Below are 27995 nucleotides of genomic sequence, written 5' to 3' on the forward strand. Positions count from 1 at the left end.
TTGTTAATTTGGGAGATAGTCATTTCTGAGATTTTCTGATACCATCCCCAAAGTCTGGATTACTTCATTCCTGTGATGGGTATGTACTCAAGGACATATAAATCTGCCTAAAATTGGAAAATACTGTAATCCTATTTTCCATGAGATTAGGAAGAGGGAGAAATTAGGGAGGAGTAAGGAGAGAAGAAGACAAAGAAACATGTCCATTTTAAAACTCAATTGTGGCAGCGCAGCAAGGGCTATATTCAAAGCATAAACTGGACCCCTGTTACATTTCCTCACTGTCAATTTCAACATTCCATATCTATGCACAAGTGGGTGACAACATCTCTAAACTGCTTTCTGCTGAAATGAGGGAAGTTGGGGGAAGTAACACATAGTCCTTGTTCTCCATCAGGTGGGACATGGACACTTAAGGGTATTCAGCATCAGAGCAGTTCAGAGGTCCACAGTGAGGGCAGGTGACTGGATAAGGCATATGTAGGGCAAGATCATGCTAAGACAATAATAAACAAGACAGCAAAGCATTCCTTTTCGTAAACAACTAGCACAAAAGCAAATAGTATTTTAGCTAATCTCTGAAAACCATGAGGACAGTAACTCAAAATCTTTTCAGTGAAAAACACATCAAATATATCAATGTAGGAAGTTAGGAAGTTTTGTAGTCTATGAGATTAAACTAAACTGAGGACATATTTGTGACTCTAGAGTACTTTGGGATCATTATTATTAGGCACTCTCACACAAGAACTCTTCCTTTATAGCCTCCAGCTTTACTTACTTTTGATAGGCTTGACACAAATGTACATTTTTTTTTTTTTAGGAAACACCTTATGTTACATTTTGAAAAACATTGTTTTTCCTTTTAAATGTCCATGTAGGGCTGTGCTTTGGATACACTCTCCTGTTAGGTGTTTAAGACCAAGTTGGTCAAAACTGAACTTGTTCCTATCTATTCTTAAGAATCAGCTGAGATTCCTCAGAGATCACTCTTGGAGATGTGTGTGAAGCCTCTTGGCTCCTTTAACTTTCCTCTACCAGTGGTGTTATGTGCCAGGGTTGGTCAGGGTCTTGATGGCCACATGTGACTTCTCTTGGAAGTATCAGGGACATTTCCACCTCCAAAGACCCTCATCTTTGCAGAATATGCACTGGTGCCTTCCTATTCTCTAGGGTCCTCTCAATTCCCCTGATTGGGTAATTCACCTAGAAAGAGGGTCCCATCATTCTCTTGGTGACTGACCTTAGTCAACAAGGGCCAAAATGTTGGCTTTTTCCATGGCCCTTTTACTTCCTGGATTTTGGTCTCCGAGTGTTTGGTTTTAAACATCCAGCAATCCAATTTCATCAGTCTTAAAGAGGGACTAATAGATCAAAACTTCAATATTTATAATTTTACAGTTAACCTTTCATTTAATTTGAGTTAGTATTAGGACTGGAAGTCAGCACTATATATGCTCTGTGTTATAGGTGATGGCTTACTATCTCAAGTTAACTGAAGTTATATTAGAAGAAGCACCCTTTGTGAAACACCAACAGGTAACAGTTATAAAGTTTATAAGGAAAATACAAAATGAGCAAAAATATTCATATTATGTAGTTGATATGAACAAAGAAAAATTATTCTTATAATCTTAAATCTTCAGTTAGTTATGTATTATGTCCCTTGTTTATTCTGAGATTACGGTAATCTTTACAAAAAAAATTGATCTTTGAACATAACTTTAAATGATCTCAAGCCTAGCCCATTTTGCAGTCATTCTAACATGGAGTAAGGTGAGATGCAGAGCCTTATCTCAGGTAAGTCCATGTTCTTGACAAATAACAATACATTACATCTGAAGCATGAATCAAACTAAGACTAAGAGAGGTTTTAACTTTCTTTTTGTGGAAAAAGTGGCAAAATACTTTTGTGTTTTATAATGTCACCTTTAAGCAGATCAGGCTCTACTTTATCCTTCAAAAATATATCTTAATTTTCCTATTTCAGTGTGAAGGGTAACAAAAAATTGCATATATATCTTATTGACAGCAGGTTACTTTATCTAGCTATAAAACATCAAATGACATGAATAAATACCAAGAAGTTTGTTATTTCTATACAAACCTGAGACTATTGCTACAGATAATCTTACTTTGGAGAACATCAACTTGGTAAAGTGCTCTCCCCTAAGCTTTACATTTAATTAAGTTTGACTTTTAAAGTACAATTTAGAATCCATAGTGTATGGTAAACAATAATTACAGGTCTGCATGGGTTACCCGTACTAACAAAAGTCAGATGATAGCTTTAATTCTCTTATATTTAGGAAACAGTGTTAATGATCAGAAATAGACTTAGTCAAGTCAAACATATAAAAAAGTGTGGCCCTTCCATGTCAGATACAATGTATAAAAGAGCACTTATTCATTACTTTGCCATTAATCCTAAACTTTCATTTTATATACTTTTACATAACACTTAGATAAGGCTTGGATAGATAAAGTTCTCAGATGTATACTTATATCTAGTCTCATATATTAAGGGTGTCATCTATATTGTTTTAACCTAAAATAATAGTTATTTATCTAACCAGTTACAAAGTAATCATTTAAAAGACTTTAAAACAGGTACAAACCCTAATACCTTTAAGACTGTTTCCCTAAGTAATAACACCTAACGGATACAAGAAAATTCTCTTGATAGATGAGAGTAGATCAATATTTCAGACTTTGCTTCATATCTGTACTTTAAAGTTCTAATAATTTTGTGCTAATTATAGCCAATTTAGCCACAAACACAAAACATGTCATTTTGAGATTTACCTTCTGCAAACCTTCTGTGACTTACTTAAACATTCAGAGCTTGTTTACATCCTTAGTTTTGTCCTCTCTTTCATCTTGAATTTTAGCATAAGAATACTACTTTACCAGACAAAATACTTTCTCATCCAGAAACATTTTTTTTTTTACCTTCTGATATTCTATACTAAAGTATATTTCCATACCTATAACTTCCTTTTATCTTTTCTAGTTTTGGACCCTTTCTTAAATTCACATTCTGAAACAATCCTTACAGGTGTTATTTGTGCATTTAATTTACACAACACACTTCATCCCAGGAGAGGGTTGGACAATCTGTCATATACAAAAACTGTGCCTTAATCTTTTTTCTCCCAGGTTACATTCAAGGGGTTGGACCACAGAATTTTTTTGAGCCTGACCTTTCTCCATTATCATTATCACAATGTCATCAACTTTAAGTGACTTCCCCACCATCATCTGTACCCAGAGGCTCCTTTGGGGCCTTTTTCTTATACTAGGCATATTGGTACCCAGTGGAGGAGGCCCTTTCCATCCTTTTCTTTAGGGTTCCTTGAAGATCCCTTTACAGAGGTTGCTGACAAAACATGGTTCGGCCTTAGTTTCTGACTTTTTATTTTCTTGGTGCAGTTCTTTATTCTGCCAATCTCCCCATTCATTTAGTTTGATGGGATTCTATCACAGCAAAAATTGCTTTGCCTCAGTGATGGATATCCCCTGGCCAAATGAAGTGTCCTGTCAGATCTAAAAGGGGAAGACTATTCCTGTCCCCAGGTCATAAACTAACAGTGCTGGAACCTGCATCCTTTGTGACCAGCAGCCTCATCCCCCAAACCTCATGGGCAAAGGGGCTGGAAGGCAGGGCAGAGGTCAGGTTCTCTTTAGCCAGTTTTCTACAAGTAGTTTTGTTGGGTTTTCCCCCCTCCACCCCCAGCTTAGGGCTAGTGTCCTTTACCCACAGTGAGATCATCTGTGGTTATCTGGGACCAGGCTGAGAAACAGTGCTGGGAGGGCCAGCACTGGGTTGAAAGGATTTAAATCTTTTTTTAACCCTTTTTTATGGCATCCTACTATCCTTGCACACCCAAGGCAGTATCTTTTGGCATCTTCAACTTAGTTCCTGACTGTTCAGACTCCTGATTATCTCAAGTTAACTGAAGTTATCATGTAACTGCATATATGCCTGTACATGCAGAATCTCTTTCGTATACTTTAGCCCTGACAGACCAGCTTCAACTTCAACATTGTATAATAATCCAGAAAAATTATTCAAAGGCCAGATTGTGTTCCAGTAAATTGTATTTCTTCTAAGCAGGCTTACACCTATATGTGGCCCATTCAGTCAAGATCTATCTGCTTAAGACACTACGGGTAGGATCAATGCAGCAAGGCCCATGTCTTAAAGGGCCAGTAACAGGTACAAAAATAAAAAAGGCAGACAAGAATGATTCACAGCAGACTGACAGCAGATGGGAATCTTTAAAACAGACAGACCTGTGAGGGAGATATAGAGGACTTAGGCAACCAGGGCAAGATGGCAAGTACAGAACAAAGGAACATGGAGAAAGTCTTCTGGTGAGATCAACTTCCTGCTTGGTGAAACTGCTCAAGAATACCAGCAGAGGGGGCTGGGGAGATAGCTCAGCTGGTAGAGTGCTTGCCTCCCAAGCACAAGGCCCTGAGTTCAATCCCCAGTACCGCAAAAAAAAAAAGAAAGAAAGAAAGAAAAAAGAATACCAGCAGAGGGCTGAGCCTGCCTGCCCCTCCACCAAGGTTAGATGCCATAACTGAACTGCCCACCCACACCAAGGTTGGAGGCCGGTAGCTGAGCCTGCCAGCTTGCACCCTACTGCTGACCTGTACCTACAGGAGACTAGAGGCCATTTGGCATGTACCTCTATTTACTCACATAATCCTACACCCTTCACCATCCTCTTGTTCACAACTAGACATACTGTAAATAGTAATCAAACTGATCCTGTTCATAACAATAATGTTCAAGTCTTTATAGGGGCTATCTGGTTCAGGGCTGCATTTTCTCTGTATTGGGTGCTACTGGTATTGATCTCCCCTTCAAAGGAGAGTTACTGGAAAACTGCAGGGTCATAATAAGCCTGCAAGGGGGTAACTTCAGTATCTCTGATCTTCACTGCTACAGAGGAATATATAGAAACAACATGAAAAAACAGGGGAAGAAAATGTCCCTAACAAACCAAGATGCTATTGTGATAGAACCCAATGACAGCATGGAAGTAGAAATGACAGAAAAAGGGTTTAGAATCTGAATAATTAAAAAGATCTGTGAAGCAAAAGATGAGACAAGAGAGCAAATGCAGGCAATGCATGACTATTCCAGTAAACAGTTAAAAGATCAAATGCAGGAAACAAAAGAACACTTCAATAAAGAGATAGAGATTCTAACAACAACAACAACAAAAAAAAAAACCAGAAATACTTGAAATGAAAGAAATGATAAAACAAATTAAAAACTCAATAGAAACCATCACCAACAGAATAGATCTTGTGGAAGACAGAATCACAATGAAGACAAAATATTTCATCTTGAAAATAAACTTGAACAAACTGAGAAGATGTTAAGAAGTCATGAATGTAACCTCCAAAATTATGGGATATCATGAAAAGACCAAATTTAAGAATTATTGGGATTGAAGAAGGCACAGAGATACAAACCAAAGTAATGAACAACCTGTTCAATGAAATAATATCAGAAAATTTCCCAAACCTGAAAAATGAAATGGAAAATCAAATACAAGAGGCTTACAGAACACCAGGTGCACAAAATCACAACAGATTCACATCACATTATAATGAAAATACCTCACATACAAAATAAAGATAGGATTTTAAAGGCTGTGAGAGAAAAGCATCAGATTACATATAAGGGGAAACCAATACAGATATCAGCAAATTTCTCAACCCAGACTCTAAAAGCAAGAAGGCCTGGAACAATATATTTCAAGCTGTGAAAGAACATGGATGCCAACCAAAAATCCTATACCCAGCAAAACTAACCTTCTGATATGACGATGAAATAAAATCTTTCCATGATAAACAAAAGTTAAAAGAATTTACAAATAGAAAACCAGCACTACAGAACATTTTCAGCAAAATATTTCATGAGGAGGAAGTGAAAAGCAACTCTACAAGTCAACAAAGGAAGGAATACCTTAAAGGAAAAGCCAATCAGGAGAAACCAAGACAAGTTAAAAACCAAAAATAAGACAAAATGACCAGGAATACAAATAATATCACAATAATAACCATGTCTGTCAATGGCCTAAACTCAATAATCAAAAGATATAGACTGGAAGATTAGATTCAAAAGAAAGACCCAACAATATGCTGCCTTCAAGAGACTCATCTCATAGAAAAAAGACATCCACAGACTAAAGGTGAAAGGATAGGGGAAACCATCCCATGAACCCAGTAAAATAGCGGGGGTCTCCATCCTCATATCAGATAAAGTGAACTTCAAACCTAAGTTAGTCAGAAGGGATAAAGAAGGCCATTTCATACTGCTCAAGGGAAGCAAGATATAACAATTTTATATATTTATGCCCCAAACAATGGAGCATCTATGTATATCAAACAAACCCTTCTTAATTTTAAGAATCAAATAGACCAAAACACAATAGTGGGGGACTTTAACATACCACTCTCACTACTGGATAGATCCTCCAAACAAAAACTGAACAAAACAACTATAGAACTAAATAATACAATCAATGATATAGACCTAATGGATATTTACAGAGTATTTCATCCATCCTCAAGCAAATATACTTTCTTCTCAGCAGCTCATGGATCCTTCTCCAAAATACACTATATGCTATGCCACAAAGAAATCATTAGAAAATACAAAAAAATAGAGATCCTACCCTGTATTGTATCAGACCATAATAGAATGCAATTAGAAATGAATGATAAAATAACACACAAAAACTACTCCTACACCTGGAGACTAAATAATATGCTATTGAATGATGCAATGATAACAGAAGACATCAGGAAAAAATAAAAAAAATTCTTAGAGGTAAATGAGAACAATGACACAACATATCAAAATCTCTGGGACACTCTGAAAGCAGTACTAAGAGGAAAGTTCATTGAATTGAGCTCATGCATTAAAAAAATAAAAAGTCAACAACTAAATGACCTAACATTACATCTCAAAGCCCTAGCAAAAGAAGAACAGATCAACATCAAAAGTAGTAGAAGATAGGAAATAATTAAAATCAGAGCTGAAATCAATGAAATTGAAATAAGAGATACAATTCAAAAATTGACAAAACAAAAAGTTGGTTCTTTGAAAAAGTAAACAATATTGATAAACTGACAAAGAGGAGAGAGAAAACTCAAATAACTAGAATTTGTGATGAAAAAGAAAAGATCACAACAGACACTATTGAAATACATAATGTAATTAGAAGCTACTTTGAAAATCTATACTCCAACAAAATAGAAAATATCAAAGACATTGACAAATTTTTAGAGACATCTGATCCTCCAAAACTGAATCAGGAAGACATACACAATCTAAACAGATCAATTTCAAGCCCTGAAATAGAGGAAGCCATCAAAAGCCTATCAACCAAGAAAAACCCAGGACCAGATGGATTCTCAGTCAAATTCTACAATACCTTTAAAGAAAAACTGATACCAATACTCCTCAAAGTATTCCCGGAAATAGAAATGGAAATACAGCACTCCTTCATGCTTAAAACAATAGAAAAAATAGGAATAGTAGGAACATACCTCAATATTGTAAAGGCCATCTATGCTAAGCCCATGGCCAACATCATTCTTAATGAAGAAAAACTGAAAGCATTCCCCCTAAAAACTGGAACAAAACCACTTGTGCCCTCTTTCACCACTTCTATTCAACATCATCCTTGAAACACTTGCTAGAGCAACTAGCCAGACTAAAGAAATTAAAGGGATACAAATAGGAAAATAACTAAAGCTGTCACTATTTACTGATGACTTGATCCTACAAAAAACTCCACTAGAAAACTTCTAGTACTCATTAATGAATTCAGCAAAGTAGCAAGACATAAAATTAATATGCATAATTCTAACGCATTTCTATTCATAAGTGATTAATCCTCTGAAAGAGAAATTAGGAAAACCACTCCATTCACAGTAGCCTCAAAAAAAAAAAAAAAAAAAGAAAAGAAAAGAAAAATACTTGGGAATTAATCTAACAAAAGAGGTAAAAGACCTCTACAATGAAAACTACAGAACACTTAAAGAAATTGAAGAAAGCCTTTAAAGATGGAAAGCTCTCCCATGTTCTTGGATAGGCAGAATTAACATTGTCAAAATGGCCATTCTACCAAAGGTGCCATACAGATTCAATACAATTTCAATTAAAATCTTAATGATATTCCTCATAGAAATAGAGAAATCAATCATGAACTTCATCTGGAAGAACAAGAGACCTCGAATAGCCAAAACAATCCTGAGTAGAAAAAGTGAAACAGGAGGTATCACAATACCAGACATTAAACTATACTACACAACAATAGGAACAAAAACAGCATGGTATTGGCACCAAAATAGATAGGCAGACCAATGGTATAGAAGATACAGAGACAAAACCACATAAATACAGTCACCTCATACTAGACAAAGGAGCCAAAAACATACAATGGAGAAAAGATAGCCTATTCAACAAATGGTGCTGGCTAAACTGGAAATCATATGCAGTAAAATGAAATTAAACCTCTATCTCTCACCCTTTACAAAACTCAACTCAAAATGGATCAAGGACTTAGGAATTAGACCAGAGACCCTGCACCTAATAGAAGACAAAGTAGGCCTGAAACTTCATCATGTTGGCTTAGAATCAGAATTATTCAACAAGACTCCCAAAACACAAGAAATCAAAGCAAGAATCAATAAATGGGATGGACTCAAACTAAAAATCTTTTTTCTCAGCAAAAAATGCAATCAAGAATGTGAACAGAGAGCCTACAGTGTGGGAGAAAATCTTTTCCACACACACTTCAGATAGAGCACGGATCTCCAAAATTTATGAAGAACTTAAAAAACTTCACACCAAAAATACAAAGAACCCAATCAATAAATGGGCCAAGGCACTGGACACTTTACAGAAAAAGATACAGTCGATTAAAAAATATATGAAAAAGTGTTCAACATCTCTAGTAATTAGAGAAATGCAAATTAAAACAACTCTAAGATTTCATCTAACTCCAATTAGAATGGCTATTATCAAGAACACAAGCAATAAAAAGTGTTGGCATGGATGTGGAGGAAAAGGCACACTCATACATTGCTGGTGGAGTTGCAAATTGATGCAGCCACTCTGGAAAGCAGTGTTGAGAATCCTTAGAACACTTGGAATGGACCCACCTTTAGACCCAGTTATTCCACTCCTCAGTTTATACCCAAAGGACTTAAAATCAGCATACTACAGTAACACAGCCACATCATTGTTCATAGCAGCTCAGTTCACAATAGCTAGAGTGTGGAACCAACCTAGATAGATGCCCTTCATCAGATGAATAGATAAAGAAACTGTGGTATATATACACAATGGAATACTATTTAGCCATAAAGAAGAATAATATTATGGCATTTGCAAATAAATGGATAGAATTGGAGAATATCATGCTATGTGAAATAAGCCAATCCCAAAAAACCATGGACCAAATGTTTTCCCTGATAAGTGGAGAATAATATATAATGGGGGTTGGGGATGGGGAGGGACAGAAAATTGGGGGAACTTTAGATTATATAGAAGGAAATGAGAGAGAGGGGGTATAAAAAATGGTAGAATGAGACAGACATCATTACCTTATGTACATGTATGATTACATGAATGGTATGAATCTACAGTGTACAACCATAGAAACGAAGCAAGCAAATAAGACAGGATATGCAATTGGTCTTAAGTGGCATTTGGTTCCCTTTCCCTTCCCTGTTCTTCATTTTGTAAATGGGAACCCAAAATGTGGAACACTTGCATAATGGCATTTAATGAGAAGCTGAGCTTACACTCAGGAATTCTCTTCTGACTTCCTACCCTATGACTCCATCCTGAGAAATAAATTTTGAAATTGATTTCTGCCTCAGGAAGGTGTATGGCAAATGGGGTCCTGTTAGAGTGCTCATGTCTTCCCTCTTCCCCAATTTTGTGATTAAAACCTTCATATGGTAGGCTATCATTACTCAATTACCCTAAATTGAAATATATATGCTATTATTTAAAATTTGTTGCCTTGATTACTATGAATGCCTCATGATCTTATCTTTACATTTTTCTTCTTTGTAGTTTCATCCAGATCTCAGTATGCTTCAGAAAAATGAAAAAGCAGAGGAAAATTTTATGGAGGAAAGGAATCCACTTAGCCTTTTCTGAGAAATGGAATACTGGGTCTGTAGGCTTTAAGAAATTCTACTTTCACCAACACTTATGCATTCTGAATGCTAAGTTGGGAAGGCCACTTACTTGAATAGATAGTTGAGTCATTTCCAATGTCAAAAGAAAGCTGTTCAAATCCAGAAATTGTGGATTCAGGATGAATCTTTTTGTGCTAAGATCAAATCCAGTGTGGCTACTCAAATGCTAGTACTTTGTCATCTGAAAGGACATTAAACACTTCATTTCTTCTTCAAGGAGTCTCCTAAGACCCCAAGCAGAGAAATTCCTATGATCAGCAAAGAGGCTTTGGAGAAACCATAAATATCCAAATGGAGTTTGGGGTGGGGGCATGACAACCTTTAAGAATGGCATGGCTAGGCCTACTGTTCTCAGGGAAATGAAAGCTACCAGTTACCTCTTCTGAGTTGATACCCAGAGTGCCATGACTACAGCAGGAAAGGAAAGAAGTATCCACTGTGACATCACAGAGATTCTGAAAGGGAGGCTCTGACTGCTTCCAGTGACTTCTCGGAGCAACCTTCCCCTCCCCCCATACACACATTTTGTAGACCCAGGACATCTTCTCTTACAATGTTGGCTTTGCTGGAGCTTGTGATGATGTGGATGTGGTTTGTCCCCCAAAAGTTCATAGATTGGAGGCTTGGTCCTCAATATGGAGTGCTAACATGGTAGAACCTGTAACAGGGGGGGCCTAGTGATGATTCAAACACTGGGGATGATGCCTTCAGAAGGGAGTAATATACTTCCCATGGGCCCCTATTAGATACTGTGAGAGTGGGTTCTTATAAATAGAGCAAGACTGGTCTCTCCTCAGGTTTCTGGCCATTCAGTCTCTACTCCTTGCATGTCCTCCTACCATGATGCCATTCACCGTGTTGTGATGAACCTCACCAAAGGTCAGTCACAGAGGCTGCCAAATCTTTGACTCAGAGTTAATAAACCTCATCTTTTTATAAAGTACCCATTCTCAGGTATTTGGTTAGAGCAACAGAAAGCAGGCTAATCTGGGGAGATGGCAGTTGGAGATGTTTGGTTATTCTCATCACATTTTCAGACCCAGAGTTAATTGAAGCAGACAGTGCTCAGTGTTTATCCTATCTCCACTTCTTCCTTTTTATTGTGACAGAGTTTCAGTTTGGGGAACTGTGGGAAGTCATCCTTATTTAGCAGAATCAGACTAGGTTGAGCCATGGGACATAGAGGCCTGGCTTCCAGGAACTGCTAGGAAGCATAAGGTGCTGCATAGGAGTAGTTCCCCGTCTCCTTCTGGAATTTTCCTCTAAGAGAATGGCTTCCCTAACTCCACCCTATCCTGTCCATCACAAAAGAAGTTCCTTTTGGTTCTTGCCCCCTTTACCTGTATGTTATAAATAAAGGAGAGTTGGGAAACTACATGTTGTTGTAAGAGGCCAGAGCTGGTATGACAAGACCCATCACATCCCCTCTCTTATAAAGAGTATTGGCTCTTGTGTGTTCATTGAGTAGATAAGTTTTTTTGGGTAATAAGAAAACCGCCAACATCCTCCTCCAGTAGTTAACCTTTTCTCCTCCACATGGGATGTGGCAGAAAGGACCTCCACATTTGGCACCTGAACTGGGACTGATTGAGAGGATTTTAGAAGGAAGAAGAACGGTAAGAATGCTTGGCCCCTTTCCAGTGAGAAACACATGCATGTGAATAAGTTTAGTAGTAAGGAAGGAAAGGGAATTTAATTGTGTGACATTAAGCCTGGGGAATTCACTCTCTACAGAGAGAGAAATAAAAATAGATCTAGTCAGCTATATTCAGTACTTAGCCAGAGTGAAAATTCAGTTGAAAGAATGCAACTCCTATGGTCCTTGAAATGTAAATGGAGACCTGGTTGCTTTGAACACTGCAGACTCAACCAGGCAGGTCTACCTGCATCTCTGTGACTGTGTGAGACTGAGAACTAACTTGGATGAGATGATGCAAAAGTTTAGAGTCCTACAAAGAAAACATCCTAATTAGGAATTCAGAGAAAATATTTAACTTAGAAGGGGAAATTCCTCAACCAGTTTCCTAGTTTAAATATGTGTATTCCCATGACAGCTTCCACCACTCCAGACACAGCATGGTTTCTGCTCCCTGGGGGGAAGGAGGGAAGTTACAGAACATGGCTGCTCCCTGCTCAGGCAGAGCCCATCAGGGTCAAGCCTCTTAATGAGAGGAGACATAGCATGGGGACTGAAAGGACAATGGCAGGCTAAAAGAATTTAGTTTGAAATAATAGAATCTTTCTTTTATTTGGACCAAGATGTTGATTTGTGGTTTTTGGAATATTTTTTTATGAAAAATATTTATTCGATCTTCAAATTAAAATTATAAAAATTCATCATATTTAGCTTATTTAGAAAACAAAAGAAATATATCTATATTCTCCAAATGGAATAAAATGGTTTCTTCCCTCCTCCCAACCAGTTATAAGGATGGTACCAATCCTTTTAATTTTTAAATCCAAATTTGCTTCAAGAACATTTCAAAAAATTGTTTTGATGACAATGTCTCAACAAAAAGCCTCTCCAAAGATTTCAAGAGTTTCAAATAGTGTCAATAAACTGACTATACAAAAAAAAAAAATGATATCCACTGCATTTCTAAAGGCCTTTTGGGATGTGTTTAGTGGTAAGCAGGCTGCTGGTGTGTCTAGGGAGAGGTCAGAGGGCGCAGGGAAGGGGGAGAGGAGCTGGCCTCCCATTCCTGTGTGCATGCAACAAGCAGCAAGACAGCAAAGTTACTCCAGTTAGCTTGTACTCAGCTGTGCTTTCTGCTGGCAGAAGATCCATTTAATGAGTTCTGAAGACTTAGAGTGGTTGAACCTAGGGAAGGGTTTGAGTTTCCTTGCTGAGAACTCCCACTGACTGGGCTCCCATTACCTTTCAAAATGCCAGTGCACTTCCAGTTGTCCATCTAATTAGCTTTCCACAATCTTACACAGCCATCATCTCCTGAAGATGCCAACACTGTTCCAGTAATATTCCAACTCACTCGCCAGACCTGAGAATTATGATTATCAAACTGAGCCACTATATGGATTTCAAATTTTGTTGGCCCACCAGAGGAAGTAAGTTCTTTCCTCACAGGCTTTAATGTAAAAATTCTGACATCTTTGGTTGCTATTGCTAGAATATGGAAAGATCTTCCCAAGTTTGGAGCAAATGCAATATCATGTACAGGATCAGTGACTGTCATAAGAGTTTCAGCTTTTGCATATTTCCTGGTGTTTTCGTTGTACTCAAAAATCTGAACCTTGGCCATTGCATTTGGACTGCTGTCGTCGCTGCCTACGGCTATCATGGGGGAATGCGCACGAGAGCTTGAAGGGTTCCAAGAGATGCAACTACAGCTTAGCTTACAAGAGATTTCGTGCTGCAGAGACCACTGGCTGAGATTCATAACATCTGGTGCCTCGTATATTCTCACTAGGCCATCTGCTGAGCAGGTTGCTAACATAAGACCCATGTGTTTGGGAGCAAACTTCACGTTGGTCACGGATGTTCTACTATCCACGAGAGTTGTCCTCTTCACCCAGTGACTCTGTCCTCGTAGTTTGTCGTTGGATTCTCCTACTATTTCTTCCCACACAGCAGCTGTTCGGTCAAAAGAACAGGAAGCCAAAACCTGTCCAAATTCAGGATGGGCCCACGTCACACGCCACATGGATCCACTGTGTGTCTTCCAGCTAGCAGTACAATGCCAATCTCCACTTTAACTTTTGTCCCAGACCTTTAAACAGCACTGAGCTCCGACACGCGTCCAGCGCAGACGGACCTGGCAGCCCTGCTGTGAGGTGCCCAGACACAGGAAGGCAGCGACCCGACTAGTGAGCACCCAGAACAGGCGAGTGCGCGGAGCAGGGCAGCGGCGACCAGCTGGGAACCGAGTTCGCGCTGGGACGACCCGCGTCGCCGCCCCCCACCCCCGAGGGCGGCGCGGCCAACCACGCAGACCGCTGGTGACGGACACGCTCAAGCGACCCTGGCGTCAAACTCCAACGCGAGAAAGACCTAGCATGGCCCGCGGGCGCTCGGCGCCATCCCGGACGCCGCCAGCCTGGCTCCGCACCGCAGGCCCCGCCCGGGTCCCGTGCGCACGCCTTGCTCACATCCCAGCACCGCGGCTGCCGGATCGGCGTCCGGGGAACTCGCAGCACAACTCCCGGCGGCAGGAGGGGGAACCTCGCTGGGCCGCGCGTGTCCTTCCTAGGCCACAAAGCGCGCTCTGATCCGAACCTCGCGAGGAGCCAGGTCCGGGCTGAGGGACACGGCGGCACAGACTCCCTGCGGGCGGCCAAGCGAGTACGTGGCCAGTGCTCGCCTGGAATATTTGAGCATGAGTCTTAGAAATGATGTTAAGCCCTTTAGACTAAAGCAATTGTTAAGAGCTGCTTATCCTGCAGGACCTCTTCATCTTCTGGGGAATTGTTGGTTGATAAAAAAGAAAAAGATTCAGAAACTAGCCCCAAGCATTTTTCTGTGGATAGGAGGACACCTGATAGTGGGGCAAAGTTTCTATTCAGAGAACTGGAAGGCATTCAGATGTAGATGAAGATGAGTTAGCATGGGACTTCTGTAATTTACATTTGAAAGGTCTTGCCCCAGTGCCTTGCCCTTCCCCTGGAGAAATCAGGAGACCAAGAATTCCTACCACTGTTCATACAGCAGAGAAGGAATTAACAATATTCAGATTATACCCTATTTTTGAGCAAAATTGTTCTCAAAGTTCTCAAAGGACAAAAAGAACTCATGTGCCTATTCCTTTTATAACATTAAGGGAATTAAAATCTGCATGCTCTATGTATGGAGCAGACACACCATTCGTACTAACTCTCTTACAATCCACATGTAATAAGACTTTACCACCTAAGAATTGGCTCTTACTAGCTAGCTCCTGCATCTCCAAAGGTGAGTATTTAACATGGAAATCTGATCGAATAGAGCACTGTTCAGATCAGTGGAAATTAATAAATTGAATGGAGTTCAGATTACCTTGGATATGCTTACCAGTTCAGGACAATTTGCTGAGTGGGACCACAACTGATTTATGATTTACAAACTTATGCTCAAATAAATGCATGTGCATATAGAGCATGGAGAAAATTACCTGCCTAGAGAAAAAACTCTAGACCCCAGCCAAATTTGGCAGGGGCCAGAGGAAAATTTTTCAGTCTTCATAACTGTAAGCGAAATGTGGCTCAGCTCAGGTCCCAAGGCAGCTCAGACCCTTAAATCCAGGGGAGCAGGCACTCTGGGGTGCCCAGTCTGAGTCGCAGTCCAGCAACAGCACTCATAAAGTCACTCCAGACACAAGAACTCACACCAGAGATTTTATTAGGTGTGCAACTAGAGCGTCTGCTTGGGGCCGGAAAAGAAAGTAAAGAGAGAGAGAATGGCCCAGGAGCTCCTCCGAAATATTGGAATTTTGTGGGCTAACAACAACAGACCAATGACTGAGAAGGAGACTTGCAGGCTGACTAAGGACAAATAGATAGCTAGGATGTTCACAGACTGACAATCTAGGTTGTAAGGTGGGAGGGGGAGAAATGGCTGCAGCGTAAATGGTGGGGGGCAGCTTTATATTATATTCCCCCATTTTTGTTTTTATGAGAAGATCTTTTTTGTTCTCCAGTTCCCTCCCCCATTATCTCTCCTTCCTTCCTATGTGACTAGGCCTGGCTTTGCAGGTGAGATGTAAAAAGTGAGAAGCGGAGGGGGAAAGCCAAAGTACTTCAGCCAGGCAAGGGCCCAAGGGGCATTAATTAGCAGCTCCTTGATTGCAGTCTTGATAAGGGCAGGTAAATTTGGAATCAATGGGCTCTGAAGATCCTTGACATTCCATTCTCCCAGGGGCAGTCTCCAACTTCCAGACTTCCAGAGGCAGATGGCTTTCATGGCCTCCACTTCCTCAATTTGATCTGATCCCCCATTTCTACACTAACTGCCTGTCCCCAACTCTGGCTTCATCCCCTTTTGCTTTAGGAACTCCTTACTGCTGTAAGGAAAGGGGGCGATGACTGCTCTGGCTGCTTCAAGCTGGAAGGGGACAGGGTGGGGCAAAGAGTTTGGAGTTCCCTTTTAGAAATCAGGTCAATCAAGGGGTCCATGGTAGAAGTCTGGTTGGGAAATAGCAGGTTGTAAAGTCATGTGGGGGTGGGTGCTTCTATGAGAGAATGAAAAGACATGAGTACTGAAATGAGACTAATATGAAATAAATGTTGCAGAATCTGGAATATGTCAATGAATATCATGAAGATGACAGAAGTCAATAATCCCTCACCAGGAGGTGGAAGAACTGAAAAATTGTTCCCATAACAAGGCCTAAGAAAGGCCAGAGAGGACAAGGCCTTTATTTGGGAACTCTAACATTGTCAGGTTATCAGGAATGTAAACACAACATTTAACTCTTAATGTCATTGATGTTCCCAGAAAATATAGTTAAGCTACTTAATGTCATCTGAATTTTGTAAAATATCCTTTTGTTGGTTTAACCTGTGTTTAGTAGAGATCTCTATATTTCTGTTACTTATGGCTAGATAATCATACTAGCAAACATAGATTAAGCCTACCTTTGTAGCTTAGGAAGGTCTGTAGGCCTTAAACTAAAAATTTCTGACTCTGGCAGTTTCTCTTGATAGTTATGAGGCACATTTGCCTAAGAATCTCTTTTATAAATTCCAGTCTTTATTCTAGTGGGCTAACACATGTGTATATTTTAAGTTACATTTAACTACTTTTTCTTTTAAATGCCCAAGAATGGCTATATTTTGGTTTTAACTGTTTTGCTAGGTGTTTAACATCAAGCTGGTCAAATTGACCTGTTCCTGTCTTTTAAGAGTCAGTTGAGTTCCCACATGGGTCACTCATGGGAAACTTATGAGCAGCTTCTTAGCTCCTTAGTGCCATTCACTAGGTAGGGTCTCCTTGATGAAGTGGCTTCCCTTGGAAGCATCAGGGATGTCTCCCATTTACAATCACCCTACTCTGCAGCAGGTACACTGAGTTTTCATCCTCCAGTGGTCTCATCAATCTCCCTGATCAGGAGGTCGTGTGACCCAGAGTTGCAAAGCTCCTTAGAGAAGTCCTCTTATTCCCTGGGTTCAGACTGACACTGAGGGCAAGATCCAAATACTGGTTTTTCTTGGCCTCTGTATTTAATCTCAATCTCTAAATTTGAACTTAACCATCCATCCAGCAAGCCAGTCTCACCAGTCATAAAGTAAGAGTTGGGCTTTAACTTCAATGTCTGTAACTTTACAGTTATTTACCCTTTTCTTTAAGTGGAGTCTGTATTAGTACTGGAGGTTACCACTACATACTATCTGTTTTGTAGGTGATGGCTTATTATCACAAGTTACTTAGGTTGTATGTTCTTGAAGCAGCTACTTCTGCAAAACATCAACAGGTAACAGTTTTACAAAATGAAATCAGCAAGAGCAAAGATATATTCAGCTTGTATAATAGCTATCTTGAATTTCAGCTGAGCTATACATTATATCCCCTGTTTGAGATCACAGTAATTCTAAAACAAAAACCAATATTTTGAATATAACTTTAAAGAAGCTGGAGTCTGGCTTATTTTGGAGCCACTCTAACATGCAGTAAGGTAAGAGGAGAAGCAGAGTCTAATCTCAGGTAAGGCATTGCTCTTCACAAATCTTAAGTGAAATGTTCTAATTCTGATATTGATCTTTGCTTCTTTTTTAAATGTCATTTTAAGAAGTTTACATATATTGATTCCTGAGTCTATATTAACATTAGTTCACACAATTTAACATTATATCTAGGACATGAATTAAAGAAAGGCTGAGAGAGCTTTTAACTTTCCTTTTGTGTGGCAAAGTGGCAAAATGCTTTCATGTTTTATGATATTAACCTTTAAACAAATCAGGCTTTCACTAACTTTTAGAAATACATTTACATTTAAATTTTTATCTCAGTGCAAAAAGTAACAAATTTTATTTATATTGGTAACAGATCCTAAAACAGAATATTAAATGATATACATAAGTCCCAAATAAAATTTGCTATTTTTATAAGTTTAAAATTACCATTACAGACAAGTTTAATTTGGAGAATAGCAGCTCAATAAATTTTCTGCTTTACAGGTTTGTATACCTGGAAAATATGAACACATTTAATATACAAAGAATGACAATTCCACAATTACCTTGATACCTTTATATTAACCAAATTTAGTTTTTAAAGGAAAATTTAGACTCTGTAACATAGTACAATACTCTAACAGTTGTTGTTTAACCATAATTGTATAAACCCCAATTTAAATTCAACCTTTTTAAATCACATGAATTAAAAGTATTAGGATCCATTTTTTAAATTTTAATTTTATGCATGCTTATATTTAGTTGCACATAGACAACATGATATACACATAACACAAAAGCAAAGGCCTTGTAATGTTTATCTCCATTGCAATATAACAGATGTTCAAAAATAACTCTAGAGTTGGATAAAAAGAACTGATCAAAAAAAGTCATGAGTTCAAACAAATATAGAATTAAGGGAAGAAAAAACAAGAGTCCTGGGGAAATGATATGGCTGTTAATTGTTTTGGTAAAGCATCATATAATTTCTTTTGTAGGAGTTCAGGTAAAACTTTTTGCTTTTTTTTCTTCCTCTTGGGTTTGAGTCTGGTCTCCCACTGTGCCTTCTGGCTTCCTCTATTTACATTTCAATATAAGCCTTGCCGGAGATCTGCAAGGAACTAACGGGTTCTAGCAGAAACTTGATGCCTAGGGCATTTTAACCCTTTTTCCTGGTTAGTAATCAACTCAGGTTTGGATGCAGAAAATTGTGAAACATTATCTCCTACTACTTGTGAGGAATGGGGCTGCTATATCATACTCCTTACTGGGACATGCCACTGATTGTTGGACTGGTTACTCCCTCCACACCAGCCACGGGGAACTAGAATATATATGCGGGACCTTGTGGCAGGAGGACTAGATGGGCTGGGCAGGGGAATGGAAACAGAAACAGAATGGTGCAAAGGAGATGGAGGAGCAGGGGCCAGAGGGGCCTCTGTTGAAGCAGACTGGTATCAGGGTGGTTTGTTAGCTGAATCAAAGTCAGAAGAGGAGGAGGGATTAAGAGAGGGAGAAGAAGCAGTGGGAAATGAGGGTTTCATTGCCAAAAGGAGGTGGTCAGGCTTGCAAGAAGAATAAAGATCAATTTTAGTGTGTACGAAAGAAAAAGAAAATAAGGAATCTCTTTCCACTTGCCCAATTGCTCACAGAAGTTGTGTACATACCATGAAATATCAGGATCCAGGGAGTCATTTATTGGCCATTTGGATTGATTATCTAAAGGGTACTGTGGCCAAATATCATTACACAAATGAATAAGTTTTGATGGCTTTAAGCTGGGGGTCAGGTGAAAGGTTCTAAAGTTGTTTAATAGACATCCCAGGGGTGAATCTGCCAGAATGGAGGACCCAGATCCCATGTGGAGATGGATAAACAGCAATGTCTGTGCCCCAGTGTCCCGAGGTTAGTCTAATTGGCTGAAAATGAAAAGGCAGCACAGTGAAGGGGTCATCACCCAAATATCAATGTGTGCTGGGCTAAAGCCAAGGGGGTTGAGGACCTGATGTCAGGATTTTCCAGAGTGCATGTCCCAGATGATAGTGCAAAGAAGAGCCTCAACTCTGAGAGGGAATCTCCACCATAAAGATCAGGAGTCCACACGTCAGATAAGACCAACTAAGGGGCCAGCCATAACTATAAAAGTCATGACTGGGGGTACTCCCCACCCCTCAACCGCCTCGAGAGTTGCAGACACTCAAAGGTCACTTCTCAGGATGGCAGAGGAGTGTTTAAGTCAGCCTAGGGGAACTCACCTAGGGGACTCATGAATCTGAAGTCCAGTAATGCATGCAGAGCAGAGCGTCCAGACAAATGAAAAGTGAGGCTGTGTCTGGGGCACTGGGGTGTTGGATGGGGTTCCACTTGCCTAAGAGACAGTAGAAGAGCCCATCTGAGTCACAGCACCAATGGAAGAAAAATGTGGCTCAGCTCGGGTCCCAAGGCAGCTCAGACCCTTAAATCCAGGGGAGCATGCACTCTGGGGTGCCTGGTCAGAGTCTTGGTCCAGCAACTGCACCCAGAAATCCACTCCAGACACGGGAACTCACACCAGAGATTTTATTAGGTGGAGGAGTAGAGCATCCACTTGGGGTTGGGAAAGAAAGAAAATAGAGAGAGAATGGCACAGGAGCTTCTCCTAAATATTGGAATTTCACAGGTTAACAACAATGGACCAATGACTGAGAAGGAGACTTGCAGGCTGACTAAGGACAAATAGATAGCTAGGATGTTCACAGACTGACAATCTAGGTTGTAAGGTGGGAGGGGGAGAAATGGCTGCAGCGTAAAGGGTGGGGGAGCAGCTTTATATTATAATAACCACTAACCTGAATGGTGTTACCTCAAGGAATTGGAGATAGCCCTCACCTTTCAGACAGACCCTAGATAAGGACTTAACAAAATTCATAGATGAAACATTTCTAATTGTTCTCCAATATGTAGGTGACATCCTTTATGTGTTACCACACCAGAGGAATATCAAGGCATTACAGGGGCTTCCTAGCAATAACTGGATACTGCAAGGCCTTGAATTCCTGGGTATAGGGAATTAGCTAAACCTTTCTACAACATCCATTAAAAAAAAAAAAAAAAAAAAAAAACTCTACACTAAGGAACAACTGCTCTGATGTGAGAACCAAAACATATTAAAGGTTTTTAAAATATAAAAAAGGGGCCTTGCTTCAAGTCCCTAAGTCCTTACCTAAGAACAAGATTTAAACTGTTTGTTATGAGAGAAAAATTACCCTAAAAATATTCACCCAAAACTCCTGGATAGACAGCCATGGACAAATCAGGTCAATAGCCAATGGCATATCTCAGTAAGAAGCTTAGAAAAGTAGCTTCATTCTCAAAAGTAATGAAAAATAAGGTCTCATAATTTTCTTTGACATTCAAACCTATCCTAAAAATAGAAAATGGTTAAAATGCCCTCAGCATCAAGTTTGTGCTTCAAGTTAAGAATCATATGAGTATTTCAATAGATGCTAAGAAAGCATTTGGTAAAATACAGCACCCCTTCATTCTTAAAATACTAGAAAAAATAGGAGTAGTAGGAACATACCTCAATATTGTAAAGGCTATCTATACTAAGCCCACAGCCAACATCATTCTTAATTGAGTAAAACTGAAAGCATTCCCTCTAAAAACTGGAACAAGACAGGGATGACCTCTTTCACCAGTTCTATTCAACATTGTCCTCAAAATTCTCATCAGAGCAATTAGACCAACCAAAGAAATTAAAGGGATACAAATAGGAAAAGAAGAACTCAAGCTGTCACTATTTGATGATGACATTATTCTATATTTAGAAGATTCAAAAAACTCCACTAGAAAAATTCTGGAACTAATAAATGAATTCAGCAAAGTAGCAGGATATAAAATCAATATGCATAAATCTAATGCACTTCTATTCATAAGTGATGAATTCTCTGAAAGAGAAATTAGTAAAACCACTCCATTCACAATAGCCTCAAAAAAAAAAAATACTTGGGGGAAAATAAAAAAGGCTAAGTTCAAGGACATTATGGTTTATATAATTTGGTTAAACAATAACTGTTATTTTAAAATACCACCTTGCAATCCAAATTTTAAATTTCTCTTTAAAAGCCAAATTTGATTAATATGAAACATCAATGGCTATATTTTAATTAACCATGGTAATTACTACTTATGTTATTATATTCTTTTTTTCAGATATAGAAGTCTTTAAATATTATATTTACAGGGACATGTTATTAAGCTGATGCTCCCCAAATTAAAGCTTTTTCAAATGATCTGGATGATAAGTGGATGATGACACATAATTGGGGGTGGGAGGGGGCAAGAATGGAGGAATGAGGGACTGTATAGAGAGAAAAGAGGGGTGGGAGGGGTGGGGAAAAGGAAAAAATAACAGAATGCATCAAACACCATTATCCTATGTAAATGTATGATTACACAAATGGTATGTTTCTACTTCATGTACAAACAGAAACAAGATGTATCCCATTTGTTTACAATAAAAATAAATTTTTAAAAAATGCTGTTTTGTAAACTTACATAATAAATTAATTTTAAAATTAGTTATATTATTTAATATTTTTAAATTTAAATAAATATAAGTTGTACACTTTTTATATTACTTTCTATCCTAAGAACTTACTATATTTTTAGAGGACATTCAGGAGATACTGCCTTATTTAAAGTCTAACAATATGGGATATAGAAGTATTTTAACACCTTTCCCCAAGAGGGGATGGAAGCTCTTGGCTTGTCTACTTCATGTTTCAGATGTGATATTAGATTATGATACTTAATTTGTATTGATCCAAAGAATTTTCTATGGAATTTTTATAAAATAATATTCAGATGATGATGCTAAAGATGGCTTCAAGATTAAGGTACCTTCCCTAGATTTTGCCAAGAGACCCGCTTAGGAAAAATTAAGTATACAAAAACAAATTTTTTTGAGGTTCTAACAACTATTATTAACATTTACAAAATAATCTTCTAAACTTCTTTCCATACATAAGCTCAGAGATACACATATTTTGTACACAAACAATTATATTGTTAATTTTAAAGCTTGCAACATTGTTTTAGATTATACAAATTAGTATTCTTTTATAACATTACTTTTAATGCCAGATTTTTGTCATATAGTTCATTTATCCAAAACTCTATGTTAGACATTTGGATTACTTTTCCTACTTCAAAAGCAAGGTTATTAAAGATATTCATACAATTATATCTTTATACATAAAGATTATCTTTCCATAGATCCTTTAAAATGCAGTTGCTAGATTAATGACATAAATTCTAGGATTTTTAAATAATTTATTAAATTGCTATCCTGACAGATACTACCAATTCTCACATAATAGTTTAAGTTAATTTCGCATAATAAGGCCATTACCTATAAAATAAACAGGTCATAAGACTAATTTTCAATGTCTGTACAGACTGCATTTTATAGCTTTGTAACACTATTAGAGACAAAATTGGATCTTTCTGATTTGGTGGAAACTGGGCCTTTCTTTTTTTATTGTAATGCCTTTTTCAACTTAACATTGACTTTAATAATAGGTAATTTTTATTAATCTTCCTGGCCAAATAGAAATATTTATTAAGTCACTTCTTATGGTTTAAATATTTGTACAATGCTAGGCCATTGTCTACAATTTAAGGTTAATAATGCTCCAGTTTATAGTAATCTTTTTTCTATAATTTAAAAAAAAATAAAAATAAAAAGGGGGAAACAGAGCCCTATGTAAACCTACTTAATTTCAAAAAATATTGTCTAAAAATTAGGAGTTTCACCACTGCTGAGTTACACATGGAGAAATGAAATGCACCAAATTTTATAATAAGGAGATCTTAAAAGTCCAACCTCAATATTTATATGCTAGCTCTATTGAGTGCTCAGGTAAATAAAATATATGGGAAATCTGTTGGGCCCATTTTCCAGATCCACCTTTAATACATCCAATGATGTGGACTGGAGAATCAATCCCAATATTTACTGATAATATTCATATGATGGGAGGATTTACAGATATTTACATTGCACGCATCCATATGACTGGATTTGACTAATCTGACTTCAATGAAAACTTATCTATGTGCTGGTCCCATGATAGACTCTCTGACTGTCTAGATGCAACCTTTAAGAAAAATACAGCATAAGAAATACCTAGGCCAGCCAATTATACTGGCCCTTGGAACTTAGGATTGTATATTCAGTTATTAGAATGGGACTTTCTCATATAAAGCCAGTCATTTATATGAAATAGCCACCAATATTTTACTGACTTAATTGTTCTGCAATAGAATCTGACACTTTTCCTAAATGGATAAAATATACAAATGTCTTGCCAATGCTACATATTATCTCTAAAGGTGGTGCATATGTTTTTGGATTGACCTTAAAAAATTGATGAAAGAGTTATATCAAAATATTTTCCTCTAGAAGATTCAAAGCCAGCAAGACCTAACGTGGCAAAATTGCCACTAAATGTTTCACTTTTACTTCTTAAAAAGAATTTGCAAGCAACCATGTGCAGTCTAAATCTTTAATGCTATGAAAAAATCTAAGGAACTAAGCAAATAACTGAGTTATTTAAAAACTATTTTCAGAATACAAAATAAGATTAAATATATGATCATTCTGACTTTTGAAACTCCATGTAATTTGGACTATTCCTTATTATTTGGATATTACTATGCACTACTAGTAGCCATGTAGTAAAGACCAAATTACAATCCAACAAACTGATTGATATTACACTAGAAGAATAAATAATTCACATTTATATTCTAACAGTTATTTCTTTGATGATAATTTGGTTTGTATATATTTTAATGTTCTTCTAGGTTTCTATCTGTTCCCACATTCATTATATATATGGGTATAATTCTTTCTTTTAAGATGCTATGGTCCCTGAAAGATAAGTATTAATAGATTGATTGAGATTGAATTAAATGCTTTAACAGCTACTATTTTAAATATCAGTGATGAGCCTTTTGCTATCAAATTTAAACAAAGACTTAAAGGCCATAATGACTGTAAGTGGGTGTGTTATTGCAACTAAATATCATACTTCCCAATGGGACTAAGAGTTCATTAAGAATCATCTAATAGACATTTGACATAGCAGTAATAATAGCCTAGATTTTGTAAAATCACATCACCACATCCAGGATATTCAAAAGATAGAATTGGTCTCATGGACTTTGTAATCCTGATTGACCAGATAGTTCCTAAATTGAATGGTATTTGTATATGTTTGCTGCTAATTACTTTTATATCATGATAATAAATAATAATTTTTGGCCCTCAGAACCAAGAGCCAGGACCTCAGAGAAACTCTCAGAACCAAGATCCAGAGCCTCATCATAACTGCCCATCATTTCCATTTTAAAACATTAAAAGGGGGGAGATGTGAGAAGCTGTCTTTGTTTAGCAGAATCAGACTAGGTGGAGCCATGGGACACAGAGGCCTGGCTTCTAAGAGCTGCCAGGAAGCATGTGGTGCTGTGTGGGAATGGTTCCCTGTCTCCTTCTGGAACTTTCCTCTAAGAGAATGGCTTCCCTAACTCTACCCTATCCTGTTCATCACAGGAGAACTTCCTCCCTGTTCTTACCCACTTTACCTGTATATTATAAATAAAGGAGAGTTGGGCGACTCCATGTTGTTGTTGTCTATAGTATGGTCAGACTCGTCACGCCCCCTCTCACATAAGAGTATTGGCTCTTGTGTGTTCATTGAGTAGATAAGTTTTTCAGGTAATAGAAAAACCACCAACATCCTCCTCCAGCAGTTAACTCTTTCCTCCTCCATGCAGGATGTTGCAGAGAGGACCTCCACAGGGAAGGAGTTAGCAATCTACCCAACTAAATAACTTCCCAGTTTCCCTCATTTCCAGGGTAGGTTTTATGACACAATTCTGATTAAAGAGATGTGTATAAATGTCTATGGAAGATTTCTGAGAAAGCTTTTGTCTTTTCAATAAAAGAGAGGATGATGCAGTTGGCAGAGCTCTGCACCCCTTCTTTCTGTCTTGAAGCTAGATCTACTGGCTGGGGTGTCACCTGGGACACTTTAGACAACAAGTCATGCTACTCAGACACAACTTGTAACATTGTTGAGTCCCTCTCCTATCCCTCAACTGCCTCCCCCTGAACTGCATATTATGAGAAAATAACTGGGTTTCTACTACACTGACGTGTCATTTTATTGGCCACTGAGCACCTGAAACCCTCTGTGTTTGGCACTCTTCCCATCTTAAGTCTTGGTGAGGGGTACAAACCATTTCCCCATCCCAATTGGAGCTGAAAATGGCCAAATACTTGTGTCTTCTCTCCCAATCATTACAAAGGCCTGTGATCCAGGTGACATCAATTTCACTCTAAAACTGTTACCATCAACTGACTGAGAAATTGGTGCTGAGATGCAGCAACTGTACAGCTGCCCAATGCCCATATGTAGTGCCCCCCTTTTTTGGACTGGAGATTGAACCCAGGGGCACTGAGCTACATCCCCATTCCTTTTGAGACAGGGTCTCAGTAAATTACTGAAGCTGGCTTTGAACTTGGGATCCTCCTGCCTCAGCCTCCCAAGCTACTGGGATTACAAGTGTGTGCCACCATGCCTGGCCAAGGAAATTAAATTGATTAAAAGTAAATCAAAGCTGGTGTGATTGAGACTGGGGCAATAAGACAGTCAGTATAGATAATGAATGATTGGGTCAGGAAGATGGACATTCCCTACTCCAATCTCTTTCCCAGGTTACCTGCCCCCAGGAACTGTTCCTCCCAGCAAAGTGTTGTTAATGAGCACCACCTGCGTGGCTCCCTTTATGATGTTCTGGTGTTATGGGGTGCAACTTAAGAACAGACCGATCACCACTGAGAAGTCCAAATTTGATAGTCTTTATTAAGCTGGCTGGCTGACTGTCTCACACAATGCCCCAAAAAAATGGCTATTGGGAGAACAGTCCTGACCACAGGTTTGTAGGGGTTCTTATACCAAAAATCACATTAATCATAAGTGTCTGTTGCTATGACTCTAAATTACACATTAACATCACGAGATCATCGACAGAGGGGGAAGTAGGTCAATCCCATGGGTTATCACATTTCGAAGTTTATAGTGGCAGGAGAGGTCAGTCATGACTCTAAGTCTGAACTCTAAAGGGTATATGGCACAAGGGAAAACAAAGGCCCATTTTCATTCTTCCAATGATGCCAGCATTATATTTGGAATAACCATGTGGTGAGAGACAGGCTTGCTCGCCATTAGAAGCTCAAAGGGAGATGTCTGTAAGGAGAAAAATGGAGTTATCTCTGCACTATCTCCTGAGTTCTGTTTTCTCATACTCAGATGGGAGCTTCATTCTCAACAGTTATGCCTGGTTCACTGCTAGGCTACATACTGAAAAAAATTGGAATTTCCATGTTGTTCACAAGGGAGCCTTGCCCTCAAAATGGAGGGGTGGAAACTGCTGACCACTAGAGGCTCTGGGATCTAGATGCTCAAAAATACCTCATTTTCTGCTGCTGCCAGGCCTGGGAAATGACTTCATCACAGTTGAAAAGAGGAGATATCTCATAATTTTCCTGCATCCAGCCTGGCCTGATTATCTACTTGGGGAATGATAACTGGTCTCTGGAGGAAACATAAACTATAGAACCACACTGTAAGAGATTGATTTTACAAAAGAAAAAATGGTTAAAATGCCCTATGTATGACATTTTGCCTCTGAAGCTCAGAACTGTACCTTCACTTACTTCTTAGCTTCTTCCAGATCTCCATCTCTACAAGGCTTACAGAGCTTGCACATAACTGGTTTGAGACCAAGGAAGGAGAAAATCTGTCACTTTGAAATTCAAGATGTGGTGGTACCTAAATGACTGGCTATCTTGTATGCTCTTAAACTCTACCACCCTCCTTTTTTTTTTAATCAGTTCCTCCCTAAACACTACAGCACAGGAAGGAAAAGTAGATTGATCTTACATATACAAGCCTTCTTTACTTTGAGAATCTTTACCTGAGTTTTTTTTTTTTTTTTTTTTTTTTTTGGACTCTCACATTCTTTATACTGGACTGACTCTAAACAACTGAGTCAAAAGTGCACTCTGATGATAAAGTCGTTCTACATGCTCT

The 27995-nt window shown here is 38.5% G+C and overlaps 1 long non-coding RNA gene and 1 pseudogene across 2 annotated transcripts in view; both read right to left on the bottom strand.

Annotated features, from left to right (window-relative positions):
• LOC306671087 overlaps positions 1-27995 on the bottom strand; it is a 123949-nt gene that overhangs the window by 67489 nt on the left and 28465 nt on the right. The window lies entirely within an intron of this gene.
• Positions 12543-14584, bottom strand: LOC306670410 (nucleoporin SEH1-like; annotated as a pseudogene). The gene is made up of 2 exons: positions 14483-14584; positions 12543-14228 (listed from the first exon to the last, which is right to left on the bottom strand). The product of its transcript is annotated as a nucleoporin SEH1-like (transcript).

The sequence above is a fragment of the Sciurus vulgaris genome, assembly GCF_902686455.1.
Source record: "Sciurus vulgaris genome assembly, chromosome: 10".
NCBI classification, from domain to species: Eukaryota; Metazoa; Chordata; class Mammalia; order Rodentia; family Sciuridae; genus Sciurus; species Sciurus vulgaris.